Source organism: Melanerpes formicivorus, unplaced genomic scaffold (genome assembly GCF_026170545.1).
Source record: "Melanerpes formicivorus ecotype bairdi unplaced genomic scaffold, bMelFor1.0.p_v2 SCAF_1, whole genome shotgun sequence".
Classification (NCBI taxonomy): Eukaryota; Metazoa; Chordata; class Aves; order Piciformes; family Picidae; genus Melanerpes; species Melanerpes formicivorus.
The window spans coordinates 31,851,424-31,864,523 of record NW_027142353.1 but is presented as its reverse complement, the minus strand read 5'-3'; the positions used below and the strand labels follow the sequence as shown (position 1 = coordinate 31,864,523).

At 55.6% G+C, this 13,100-nt stretch overlaps 1 long non-coding RNA gene across 1 annotated transcript; it reads left to right on the top strand.

Annotated features, from left to right (window-relative positions):
- Nucleotides 1-8,773: 8,773 nt before the first annotated feature.
- On the top strand, nucleotides 8,774-11,914 carry LOC137441544 (uncharacterized). Its single transcript, XR_010987430.1, has 3 exons — nucleotides 8,774-8,811; nucleotides 9,307-9,405; nucleotides 11,791-11,914. It is a non-coding gene; the product is annotated as an uncharacterized lncRNA (long non-coding RNA).
- Nucleotides 11,915-13,100: the final 1,186 nt, after the last annotated feature.

Sequence of the window (13,100 nt, the reverse complement as noted above, 5' to 3'; positions counted from 1 at the left end):
TACCTGGCACTGCACCATGGCACCACATGGGCTCCTGTTCCACTGTTCCACCACCCTCATAGTAAAGAAATTCCTCCTCACATCCAATCTAAATCTGCTCTGCTCTAGTTTGAAGCCATTGCCTCTCATCCTGTCCCTGCAGGCCTCTGCAAACAGTCTCTCTCCATCCTTCCTGTAGCCCCCTTCAGGTACTGGCAGGCTGCTCTTAGGTCTCCCCAGAGCCTTCTCTTCTCCAGGCTGAACACCCCCAGCTCCCTCAGCCTGGCCTCAGAGCAGAGCTGCTCCAACCCCCTGAGCATTTCCCTGGCCCTCCTCTGGACCTGCTCCAGCAGCTCCAGGTCCTTCCTGTGCTGAGGGCTCCAGACCTGCACACAGCACTCCAGGTGAGGTCTCCCCAGAGCAGAGCAAAGTGGCAGAATCACCTCTCTGGCTCTGCTGCCAGTGCTGCTTTGGCTGCAGCCCAGGCTGCTCTTGGCCTTCTGCCTGCTCCTGTCCAGCTTCTCCCCCCCCAGCACCCCCAAGGCCTTTTCCTCAGGGCTGCTTTCCATCCCCTCCTCCCCCAGTCTGTATTGATAGTGAGGATTGTTCCAGCCCAGGGGCAGAGCCCTGCACTTGCTTTTGTGGAACCTCCTGAGGTTCACCTGGGCTTCACCTCTCCAGCCTGTCCAGGACCCTCTGGATGCCATCCTGTCCCTCTGGTGGATCCACAGCCCCACTCAGCTTGGTGCCATCTGCACACTACTGATGGTGCCTGGATCCTGCTCTCTGTGGCATTGATACAAATATTAACCAGCACAGGTCCCAGCACAGACCCCTGAGGGACACCACTTGGCACTGCTCTCCATCTGGACTTCAAGCCATTGAGCATCACCCTCTGGAGCGAAACAAGTCACTGAACCTCAGGGAGGGTTAGGAAAGGTAGAGAAGAGGAAAATCCCTCTCAACCCCAGGAAAATGCTGTCTGCAGGATGTGGTGAGAACAACCTTCGTATTAGACACTGGAGAATCCTCCCCACAGCTGTACCTGCTGGAAGCCCACAAGCTGCCACCAGCCAGAGACCATCACTGCTGCCACTTCAGGAAACCACATCAAGATCCTTAACTTCATCCTGCTGCTGTGCCCCTGGCAGGTCCCTTGGGCAGGAGGTGGCCTGCTGGAATAACCCCAAAAGGTCCTTTTTGCAGCAGGATGGAGCTGGGCTGGGCAAGATTGGGCCTGAGTCAGACAAAAATGAGGCACCAGAGTCAGACCAAACCAGGGAGGATGGGACCTCAATGGGTCAGACAACAGCAGGCAGGATGGGGCTGGACTGGACAAAATGAGACCCACCAGGGTCAGATTGAACCAGGCAGGATGAGCCCCGCCACAGTCAGACAAACCAGACTGGATCAGATCCAACAGAGTCAGACTGAGCTGAGCAGGGTGGGACCAGAGTGGGTCAGACCACAATGGGCAGGATGGGGCTGGACTGGACAGGATGAGAGCCATGAGGGTCCCAATGGACTGGGAGAACTGGCAAAGATGGAAACAGATCCAGAGAGCACCAGGTCAGAGCTGGAGAGCAGCAGCACATCCATTCAGCTTTGGAGTGGACCCAAAGCCTCCCCAGATCTGCTGGGCTTGGCTCATGGGGAGGTTTGGCAGCTTTCATGGCCAAGCAGAGCTTAAAATGTCACCATGACCCCCATGGCAGGGCTGGTGTGGAGCTCAGGGAGGTGAGCTCAGCCCAGGTCCTCTGCTCTGACAGCCTGGGGTGGTGCTAGCATGTGCCTACAGCTCCTGGGGCATCCACAGGGACCAGCCCCATTGCATGTGGAGTATGCTGGGATCTGCTCCAGGGATCTGCTCCAGGGATCTGCTCTTCCCCAGTCTCTCTCAAGTGTGGGTGGCAGAAGCCTGAGCTCCAGCTTTATACATCTTTATTCCCATGGATTTGAAGAGAAGCACAGCTCATGGGGATGGGCACCAGGAGAAACCCATCCTGGATAAGACTGGGGGAAGGAAAAGGAGGTGCCCTGGCACCACGATGTTTGGCACCAAGAGAAATCCATCACAAAATGAGACCTGAAGGGGGAGTTGAGGGGGTGGAAAGGGTGCCCATGGTGGTGGTGGTGCTCTGCAGGATGGAGTCACCTTTACCTCAGCAGCTTTAAGGTGCCTGAGAAGGAGGAAGGCAGTTGAGAGAGGGAAGTGCTTGCAAACTATCCACATGGAGGATGGCTTCCTCCCTTGGAATCTTTCTTTCTTGGTTTCTCCTGCCCTGGGAGCAGACCATGGTGAGGACATCTTGGTGGCTTTGACAATATGGTCGAGGTGGAAGTGAAAGCTCCAGCTCAGCAGATTTCAAAGGGGATGAAGGGGGAACACTCCCACCCCACATGACAGCCACACGTGGCTGAAGCCACCACATTCCTGTCCCCAAACCCCTCCAGGCTGGTTCCAAACAGCTTCAGGTGTCCATGGATGTGTCCCACCTGTCCCAGCATGGTTGAGGACCGAGGCTTGGGTGTTCTAAGGGACATCTCCATTTACCAAAGCCTGAAGGTTTAATGGTGAGACCAGACTGGCCCAGAGTGGAATTTTGGGTGCTTGGCATCACAGAATCAGGTTGAAAGGGAGCCCTGAAGTTCACCCTGCCCAAGCCTGCTGCAGCCAGCAGGGACACTGCTAACTAGATCAGGTTGCTCAGGGGCCCATCAAGTTTCTCCTTGAACACCCCCAGGGATGGGGTCTCAACCACCTCTCTGAGCAACCTGTTCCAGTATTTCATCACCCTCACTGTAAAGAACTTCCTGATGATGTCTGATGTGACATGGACAGGGGTGGTCCCTCTGGTGACACCAGGTGGCTTTGCCAGCAGTGCTGCCTGCCCTTTTGGTGGCTCACTTCCCCTTCCTATGCATTGGTGCCCCAGTGCTAAAATAAATCCGTGTCTCAGGGATGCTCTGAGGAAGCTGGCAGCATTTTCCTGCTGGAAATGGGCAGTGCTGGGAGATGGGGAAGGTGCAATAAGATGGTCTGGTCTCAGCTGGGCTTGTACAGACCAGTAGGGGACAGACATACAGGCACACACAGAGCCATGTTCACCTGTGTGTGCACACATGGAATTGTGTGGGTTGGAAGAGACCTCTGAGATCATTGAGTCCAACCATCACCCCAACACCACCAGGGCCATTAAACCATGTCCCCAGGTGCCACTCACAGGTTTCTTGAACACCTCCAGGGCTGGGGACTCCACCCTGGGCAGCCTCTTCCAATCCCTGACCACTCTTGCAGGAAACAAATTCTTCCTAATCCCCTACCTAACCCTCCCCTGGCACAATTTCAGGCCATTTCCTCTCCTTCTGTCACCTGAGACTGGGGAGAAGAGACCAACCCCCAACCTGGCTCCAGCCTCCTCTCAGGGAGTTGTAGAGAGCAATGAGATCTCCCCTGAGCCTCCACTTCTCCAGACTGAACACCTCCAGTTCTCTCAGCTCTTCTTCCCCAACCCTGTTCTCCAGACCCTTCCCCAGCTTTCTTGCCCTTCTCAGGACCTGCTCCAGCCCTTAATGTCCTTCTTGGGGTGAGGGGCCCAAAACTGAACACAGGGTTTAAGGTGAAGCCTCAGCAGTGCCCAGTCCAGGGGCACAATCCCTGCCCTGCTGTTGCTGGCCACACCATTGCTGCTCCAGGCCAGCCTGCTGCTGCCCTTCTTGGCCACCTGGGCACCCCCTGGCTCATCTTCAGCCTCCTGTTAACCAACACCCCCAAACCCCCTGGTCCTTTTCCACCAGGCACATTCTAGCTATTCTGCCCTGGGCCTGGAGTGTTCATGGGGTTGTTGTGACCCAAGTCCAGGACTCAGCACTTGGCTTTATTAAACCTTGGTCAACTGACATCAGCCAATTGATCCACCTTGGCCAGATCCCACTCTAGAGCTTCCCTACCCTCCAGCAGAACAACATCCCATCCATAGGACCATAGGATGTTAGGGGTTGGAAGGGACCTCCAAAGGTCATTGAGTCCAACCCCCTCTGCCAGAGCAGGAGCATAGAATCCAGCACAGGTCACACAGGAACACATCCAGATGGGTCTGGAAAGCCTCCAGAGAAGGAGACTCCACAACCTCCCTGAGCAGCCTGTCCCAGGGCTCTGTGACCCTCACAGTGAAGAACCTGTGGAACCTCCTGTGCTGTAGTTTATATCCATTGCCCCTTGTCCTATCCCAGGGTGCAACTGAGCAGAGCCTGTCCCCTCCCTCCTGACCCCCAGCCCTCAGATATTGATAAACATTTATTAGATCCCCTCTCAGTCTTCTCTATTTTAGTGTCATCTACTCCTCTACACATAAATACAGAATTGGAGGATGCCATGGTTTGGAAGGCACCTTACAGACCACCCAGTTCCAGTCTACCTCTGTACATTTATCTACAAACACAGAACCAGAGAATCACCGAATTAACCAGGCTGGAATAGACCTTTGAGATCATCCAGTCCAAACTATCACCCAACATCATCCAATCAACTAAACCATGGCACTGAGTGCCTCATCCAGGCTCATTTTAAACACTTCCAGTGATGGTGACTCCACCACCTCCCTGGGCAGCACATTCCCATGGCCAATCTCTCTTTCTGGGAAGAACTTCTTCCTCACATCCAGCCCAAACCTCCCCTGGCACAGCCTGAGACTGTGTCCTCTTGTTCTGGTGCTGGGTGCCTGGGAGAAGAGACCAACCCCCACCTGGCTACAACCTCCCTTCAGGTAGTTGTAGAGAGCAATAAGGTCTCCCCTGAGCCTCCTCTTCTCCAGGCTAAGCAACCCCAGCTCCCTCAGCCTCTCCTCACAGGGCTGTGCTCCAGACCCCTCCCCAGCTTCATTGCCCTTCTCTGGACACCTTCCAGCATCTCAACATCTTTCCTAAACTGAGGGACCCAGAACTGGACACAGGACTCAAGGTGTGGCCTAACCAGTGCTGAGTACAGGGGCAGAATGACCTCCCTGCTCCTGCTGGCCACACTGTTCCTGATGCAGGCCAGGATGCCATTGGCATTCTTGGCCACCATCTATGGCCGTACACAGACACAGATAGTTCTGGGGACCCCAGCATAAGAAGGACATGGAACTGCTGGAGTAGGTCCAGAGGAGGCCATGAAGATGATCAGAGGGCTGGAGAACCTCCCCTATGAGGACAGGCTGAGAGAGTTGGGGCTGTTCAGCTTGGAGAAGGCTCCTGGGAGACCTTAGAGCAGCCTGCCAGTACCTGAAGGGGGCGCCAGGAGAGCTGGGGAGGGACTTCTGAGAAGGGCTTGGAGTGACAGGACGAAGGGGGAAGGGATTGAACCTGGAAGAGGAGAGACTGAGACAGGAGATTAGGAAGAAATCTTCAGAGTGACGGTGGGGAGACACTGGCACAGGTTGCCCAGGGAGGCTGTGGCTGTCCCCTCCCTGGAGGTGTTCAAGGCCAGGCTGGATGAGGCCTTGAGCAACCTGGGCTGGTGGGAGGTGTCCCTGCCCATGGCAAGGGGGTTGGAACTGGATGAGCTTTAAGGTCCTTTTCAATCCAACCCATTCATGAATCTATGAATATCCAGATGGAGGATTCTGAGCTGCTCTACCTCCAGACTGCTCTGCCCCTATGTGTGTGGGGATTGTACCCCTGTGTGTACAGCACTCTGACCATATTTCTCTCTCTGTTTATGCTTCCATACACACATCTGTGCTCTTATATACAGCTCTATTTATAGCTTTCACTTCCACCTCCACCACCCCCTTTCCAATTCCTGAAAGGAACCCCCAGGAAGGCTGCAGAGGAATAGAATAGAATAGAATAGAATAGAATAGAATAGAATAGAATAGAATAGAATAGAATAGAATAGAATAGAATAGAATAGAATAGAATTTAACCAGGTTGGAAGAGACCTTTGAGATCAAGTCCAACCTATCATCCAACACCACCTAATCAACTAAACCATGGCACCAAGCACCCTGTCAAGTCTCCTCCTGAACACCTCCAGTGATGGAGACTCCACCACCTCCCTGGGCAGCCCATTCCAAAGGCCAATCTCTCCTTCTGTGAAGAACTTCTTCCTAACATCCAGCCTAAACCTCCCCTGGTGCAGCTTGAGACTGTGTCCTCTTGTTCTGGTGCTGTGTTCTGGAACTTTTCCTAAGGGTGTCTGGAGCCAGGCCAAGGGGGAATGGTTTGAAGCTGAGGCAGAGCAGGGTCAGACAGGAGCTGAGGAAGAAGTTCTTCAGCAGGAGGGTGGTGAGACTCTGAAACAGGCTGCCCAGGGAGGCTGTGGCTGCCTCCTGCCTGGGGGTGTTCAAGGCCAGGCTGGATGAGGCCTTGAGCAGCTGAGTCTAGTTGAGAGGTGTCCCTGGGCATGGTGTGGAGGTTGGAGGAGATGATCTCCAAGGGCTTTTCAATCTAAGCCATTTTATGATTTCTTTTAGAAGTGGGGCACCAAAGCATAGGGAGGTGAAGGGAGTTCCCAAGGATAGAGAACATCAGTGGCAAAGCCACCTGGCATCACAGGATTGCCATCCCTGTCATAGACTCATAGAATGGTTTGGGTTGGAAGGGACCTCAAAGATCATCCGGTCCCAACCCCCCTGTCACGGGCAGGGACACCTCCCACCAGCCCAGGTTGCTCAAGGTCTCATCCCAGAATATCACTCTGACCACACCATTACACCTGCAGACTTTGGTAAATGGAGATGTCCCTTAGAACACCCAAGCCTCGGTCCTCAACCATGCTGGGACAGGTGGGACACATCCATGGACACCTGAAGCTGTTTGGAACCAGCCTGGAGGGGTTTGGGGACAGGAATGTGGTGGCTTCAGCCACGTGTGGCTGTCATGTGGGGTGGGAGTGTTCCCCCTTCATCCCCTTTGAAATCTGCTGAGCTGGAGCTTTCACTTCCACCTCGACCATATTGTCAAAGCCACCAAGATGTCCTCACCATGGTCTGCTCCCAGGGCAGGAGAAACCAAGAAAGAAAGATTCCAAGGGAGGAAGCCATCCTCCATGTGGATAGTTTGCAAGCACTTCCCTCTCTCAACTGCCTTCCTCCTTCTCAGGCACCTTAAAGCTGCTGAGGTAAAGGTGACTCCATCCTGCAGAGCACCACCACCACCATGGGCACCCTTTCCACCCCCTCAACTCCCCCTTCAGGTCTCATTTTGTGATGGATTTCTCTTGGTGCCAAACATCGTGGTGCCAGGGCACCTCCTTTTCCTTCCCCCAGTCTTATCCAGGATGGGTTTCTCCTGGTGCCCATCCCCATGAGCTGTGCTTCTCTTCAAATCCATGGGAATAAAGATGTATAAAGCTGGAGCTCAGGCTTCTGCCACCCACACTTGAGAGAGACTGGGGAAGAGCAGATCCCTGGAGCAGATCCCTGGAGCAGATCCCAGCATACTCCACATGCAATGGGGCTGGTCCCTGTGGATGCCCCAGGAGCTGTAGGCACATGCTAGCACCACCCCAGGCTGTCAGAGCAGAGGACCTGGGCTGAGCTCACCTCCCTGAGCTCCACACCAGCCCTGCCATGGGGGTCATGGTGACATTTTAAGCTCTGCTTGGCCATGAAAGCTGCCAAACCTCCCCATGAGCCAAGCCCAGCAGATCTGGGGAGGCTTTGGGTCCACTCCAAAGCTGAATGGATGTGCTGCTGCTCTCCAGCTCTGACCTGGTGCTCTCTGGATCTGTTTCCATCCTTGCCAGTTCTCCCTCATCATGCCCACGTAGATCTGATCTGCTTGAGTCCAATCCTGCCTGGTTCAGCCTCCGCCACTCTGCTCCAATCCTTCCCATTCTGGCCCCATCCAGCCCAGCATGGTCTGACCCTGTTGGGCTCTATCCTGCTCCACTTGGCCTGGCTGATCCAGGTCCTTCCCAGTTTGTTCTGACCCAGGTTTCATCCTGACCCAGTTTTGTCTGAGACACTCAGACCCAGTCCTGCCCAGCTCAGCTCCATCCTGCCCAGCCCCTTTTGTCTCAGTTAGATCCCATGTTGCCTGGTTTGGTCTGAACCTGGTGGTGCCATCCTGTCTGGTTTGCTCTGACCCAGTGATTTGTCCCACTCAGGTCCTATCCTGCCCAGCTCAGTCTGACTCTTGGGTTTGATCCAGTCTGTTTTGTCTGACCCTGGTGGGTCTCATCTGGACTGGTTCAATTTGACCCGAGTGAGACTCGTCCTGCCCGATTCAGCCCCATCCCTCCTAGTCTGGACCTATTCAGGTCCCATCCTCCCTGCTTTGGTCCAGTTCTGGTGAGTCCCATCCTGCCCAGTGTGGTCTGACTGTGTTTGGTCTCATCCTGTCTGTCGCACTCTGTCCCTGGTGGGTCCCATCCTGCCCGGCTCACTCTGCCTCCATTTGGTCCCATCCTTCTTGGCTCGCTCTGCCCCTGGTGGGTCCAATCGTGCCCGCTTCACTCTGCCCCTGGTGAGTCTCATCCTGCTTGGTTCTTTCTGACCCTGTTGGGTCCCATCCTGCCCGGCTCGCTATGCCCCTGTTTGGTACCATCCTGCCCGGATCGCTCTACCCCTGGCGGGTCCCATCCCACCCCGTTCGCTTTGCCCCTCTTGGATCCCATCCTGCCCGGTTCGGCTGGTCCCGTCCCCTTCCCGTAAGCGGCACTTACCGGCAGCGGGGATGAGCCGGGGCAGCCTCAGCGCCGTTCAGCGCCCGGGGGCCGTCCCGCTGCCGCCCGCCCCTGGTCCCGCTCCGCCCCGGGGCCGCCTCGCTCCGCCCAGCTCCATCGCCCGGCACCTGCGGGAGGGCCCTGGAGGGGACTTGAAGAAGGGTCACAGCTGGACAGGAGTGAGGAAAACAGCTGGGCTGGGTGGAGGTGGGGTGGGGGGGGAAGTTAACAGCTGCATGGGTTTTTTGGGGGAGGGAGGGCTGCCATGCGAACATCTGGGGAACAAACATCTGTACGGAAAGACTGTTGGGGGAAGGGGCTTCCAACAAGCCCAACAGTGCGGTTTGCAGGGCGGAGATGCTCACCTCCTGGTTGGAGGTGGGGAGGCATCCCTTGGTGAGGGGCTGGGTGGTGGGGCCAGGCTGTCCCCAGGTCGTGAGGGCATGGCGGCTTCGGTACTCATTAACCCAGTGGTCAAGCCTTGACGCTTTCTGAGCAGGGCTATTAAAGAGCAATAAGGAAAGGAACCCCGGGGGGAGGAATTGGATGTGAAAAAGCTGGTGCAAAAACAGCCCAGGGATGCTGGGATTGCGTGGGGATGGTGGCCTTGGCCCATTCCTTTCCCTGGAAACCCAATCTGCCCTCCAAAATTATTCTCTCCCTTCCTTTCTAAGGGTTTCTGCTGGCTTTCAGCAGAGGTTGGACAACATCACCTAGATGCTGGTCTCCCCCCCAGCCTCACCTGGCTGAGTGATGGCAACCCTAAACATGAGGTGAGTGGTTCTGGGCAGGGGCTTGGCTGCGTGCTGTGGGGTCAGAGAATCACCAAACTCATTGGGTTGGAAGGGACTCTTGAAGGTCTTCTTGTCCAATCCCCTGCATTCAGCAGGGAGATCTCCAGGGGATGGGGTGGTGGAAATGAGGTGCCACAGTCTGTCTGGATCACAGAATGGTAGGGGTCAGAAGGGACCTCTGAAGACCACCTAAGTGCAGCCCCTCCAGCTCCTGATGGCGCCTGGGTTCCGATGGACAACTCAGAGCTTTCACCCATCCTGGCACGAACCCAGGGCCAAGCTGGGCAGGCTTGGACCACAGGGGAGAAGGGCTTTGGCAGGAGCAGCCATGAAGATTAGCAACCACAGCCAGGCTGGAGCCATTACCCTCATCCTGGGGCTGCCCGGGCTTGCGGGCTGGGGTTGGCAATGGCTCCATGCCCTCTAGAAATTCCCTGCTCCCTCAGCTCCCACGGAGGAGACGGAAACTGGGGAGGAGAAGTGACTTTACCCAGAGCAGAGCAGAACACACACCTTGTGCAAACAAGCTCCAGCAGCCCACGGGGGAGAGCCCAGGGCTTTCCACGAGCATCTGAGGAATGCAGCTGAGAACGGACACAACTCACTCCACCCAGGAGCCACCAGCCACAGCACCCTCCCCCACCTTGGTTTCCGGACATGCTTCCGGCTGGTGGACTACCAGCTGGTGTCCTCCTCCCTCCTGGCACAGATTCAGAGGCTGCCTCAGGTTGGAAGGGACCCTCAGAGGTCGTCTCCTGCAGTCAGCAGGGACACCCCTGACTAGATCAGGCTGCCCACGCTGGGTGTCCTTGCAGGTCCCCAAGGTTGAATGCCTCGTAGCCAGCTGGGGACACTGTAAATAGTGGGGGGAGGGTTAAAAAGAAAGACAGAAGGAAAGAAAAGAGCAGCTCCTGGCTGCCTGCCAGCCCCTGCCACCTCCACTGAATGGACCTGAAGCCTCAAGCCCAGCCCTACAGCACCTGGAATTAAACACAATCCAGCCCCACCCCCCTCCCTCCCTCCTAAAAAAAAAGACATTTTAGGGGTCAAGCAGGGTTGGGAGAAGCAAATTTGGAGGCTAAAAAAAGAGCTTTCAAGCAAAGCTCACTTTTGCAGCCCTTTTTGTCCATGCAGAAGGCAGCTGAAGATCACTGGAAAAAGAGTTCCTCTTGGAATCTCTCTGGTTGAATTAATCCTTGGCAAAAAGATCTGGAGCAGAGGCCTCCTGAGACCCTTTGGCCTCCTGTTTTGCTTCCTCCAGCTGGATGTTGCCAGAAATCATGTTAGCAGCTGATTGTAGGAGAACTTTGCTGTTGCTGTCCAGGGTCATTGCACCTTCCCACTAAGCTCTAGGTTTCCAGTCACTGGTGGGTCATGAGACGATGTTGGATGGAGCATCTGTGGTCAGGAGCGAGGAGCTGGGACCTTGCATCTGCAAGCAACACAAACTCTTGCTGGAGGTGAAAAGCAGCATTTTTCAAATGCTGGAGCTTTGTGACATCCCTCAGGGCTGGGATGTCCTCACCACCAGACACTCAACATGCCCATGGGGAGGGTCATCAAAGAATGGTCCAGGCCAGAAGGGACCTCCAAAGGTCATCCAGTCCAAACCCCTCTGCACTCAGCAGGGACATCCTCAGCTAGCTCAGGTTGCCCAGAGCCCTGACCAGCCTCACCTTGAATATCTCCAGGGAAGGGGTCAAATACCTCCCTGGGCAACCTCTTCCAGGGTTCCACGACCCTCATGGGGCAGAACTTGTTCCTCACATCCAATCTAAATCTGCCCTTCTCTAGGTTGAAGCCACTGCTCCTTGTCCTGTCCCTGCAGGCCCTTGCAAACAGTCCCTCTCCATCCTTCTTGTAGCCTCCTTTAGGTACTGGCAGGCTGCTCTTAGGTCTCCCCAGAGCCTTCTCTTCTCTGGGCTGAACACCCCCAGCTCCCTCAGCCTGGCCTCAGAGCAGAGCTGCTCCAACCCCCTGAGCATTTCCCTGGCCCTCCTCTGGACCTGCTCCAGCAGCTCCAGGTCCTTCCTGTGCTGAGGGCTCCAGACCTGCACACAGCACTCCAGGTGAGGTCTCCCCAGAGCAGAGCAAAGTGGCAGAATCACCTCTCTGGCTCTGCTGCCAGTGCTGCTTTGGCTGCAGCCCAGGCTGCCCTTGGCCTTCTGTGCTGCAAGCTCACACTGCCTGCTCCTGCCCAGCTTCTCCCCCCCCAGCACCCCCAAGGCCTTTTCCTCAGGGCTGCTTTCCATCCCCTCCTCCCCCAGTCTGTATTGATAGTGAGGATTGTTCCAGCCCAGGGGCAGAGCCCTGCACTTGCTCTTGTGGAACCTCCTGAGGTTCACCTGGGCTTCACCTCTCCAGCCTGTCCAGGTCCCTCTGGATGCCATCCTGGATGCCATGCTACAAGAGCTTTCAGGTTCTGCCCCAGCACACAGGACCAAGGATGCAGGCTGGGTTCCTTCTGCCTGGGACTCCTGCTGCCACTCACCAGACCAGAGATGTCTTGCATGAAGGATTTCATTACATCTGAAAGCTGTTTGTAACGGAAATGGAATTAATGTCTCATGACCTTCTGACACCAGCCTGCCGGGCTGGAGGATCTGGCTGAGCTTGCCCATGAGGAGGTGGCATCTGATGGCAACTTTCTCTTTTCTGAACCAATCAGAGGAGGTGGTGCCCCTGGGCTCACCCACAGACATCTGCTGCCCTGGAAGCTGACTTTGAGTGATCAGAATTTTGGCAGAGCAGGTGTTTGGTGGAGGAAGTCTCATCTGTACAGGTCTGCTCTGATGGTTGCCTCCAGCCTCTTCATGAAGTCAGCACTAACCATTGTCAACCCAGTGCAGCTACAGAACCACAGAAACATGCATGTTGGAAAAGACCCTCAGGGTCACCAAGGCTAACTTAGAACTCTATTCTGCAAGGCTCACCCCTGAGCCATAGCCCCAAGCACCACATCCAAGCCACCTTGAAACACATCCAGGCTTGGGGACTCAACCACCTCCCTGCCCAGCACATTCCAGTGCCTGACCACTCCTGCCATGAAGAAATGTTTCCTACTGCCCAGTCTAAACCTACCCAGGCACAGCTTGAGGCCATTCCCTCTTGTTCTATCACTAATTCCCTGGGAGAAGAGACCAGCAGCAGCCTCTCCACAACCTCCTTTCAGGTAGCTGTAGACAGCAATGAGGTCTCCCCTCAGCCTCCTCTTCTCCAAACTAACCATCCCCAGCTCCTTCAGTTGCTCTCCATCACATTTATTCCCCAGACCCTTCCCAGCTTCCTTGCCCTCCTCTGCCCTGGCTCCAGCACCTCCACATCTCTCCTGCATTGTGGTGCCCAAAGCTGGACACAGCACTGGAGGTGTGGCCTGACCAGAGCTGAGTCCCAGGGGACAATCCCCTCCCTGCTCCTGCTGGACACAGCATTGCTGATCCCAGCCAGGAGGCCTTTGGCTTTCTTGGCCACCTGGGCACACTGCTGGCTCCTCTTCAGCTGCCTGTCCATTAGCACCCCCAGGTTCCTTTCTGCCAGGCAGCTTTCCAGCCACACTGCCCCAAGTCTGGAGCCTTGCTTGGGGTTGTTGTGACCCAAGGGCAGGACCTGGCACTTGGACTTGTTGAAGCTCTTCCTGTTAATGTTGGCCATGGATCCAATCTGTGCAGGTCCCT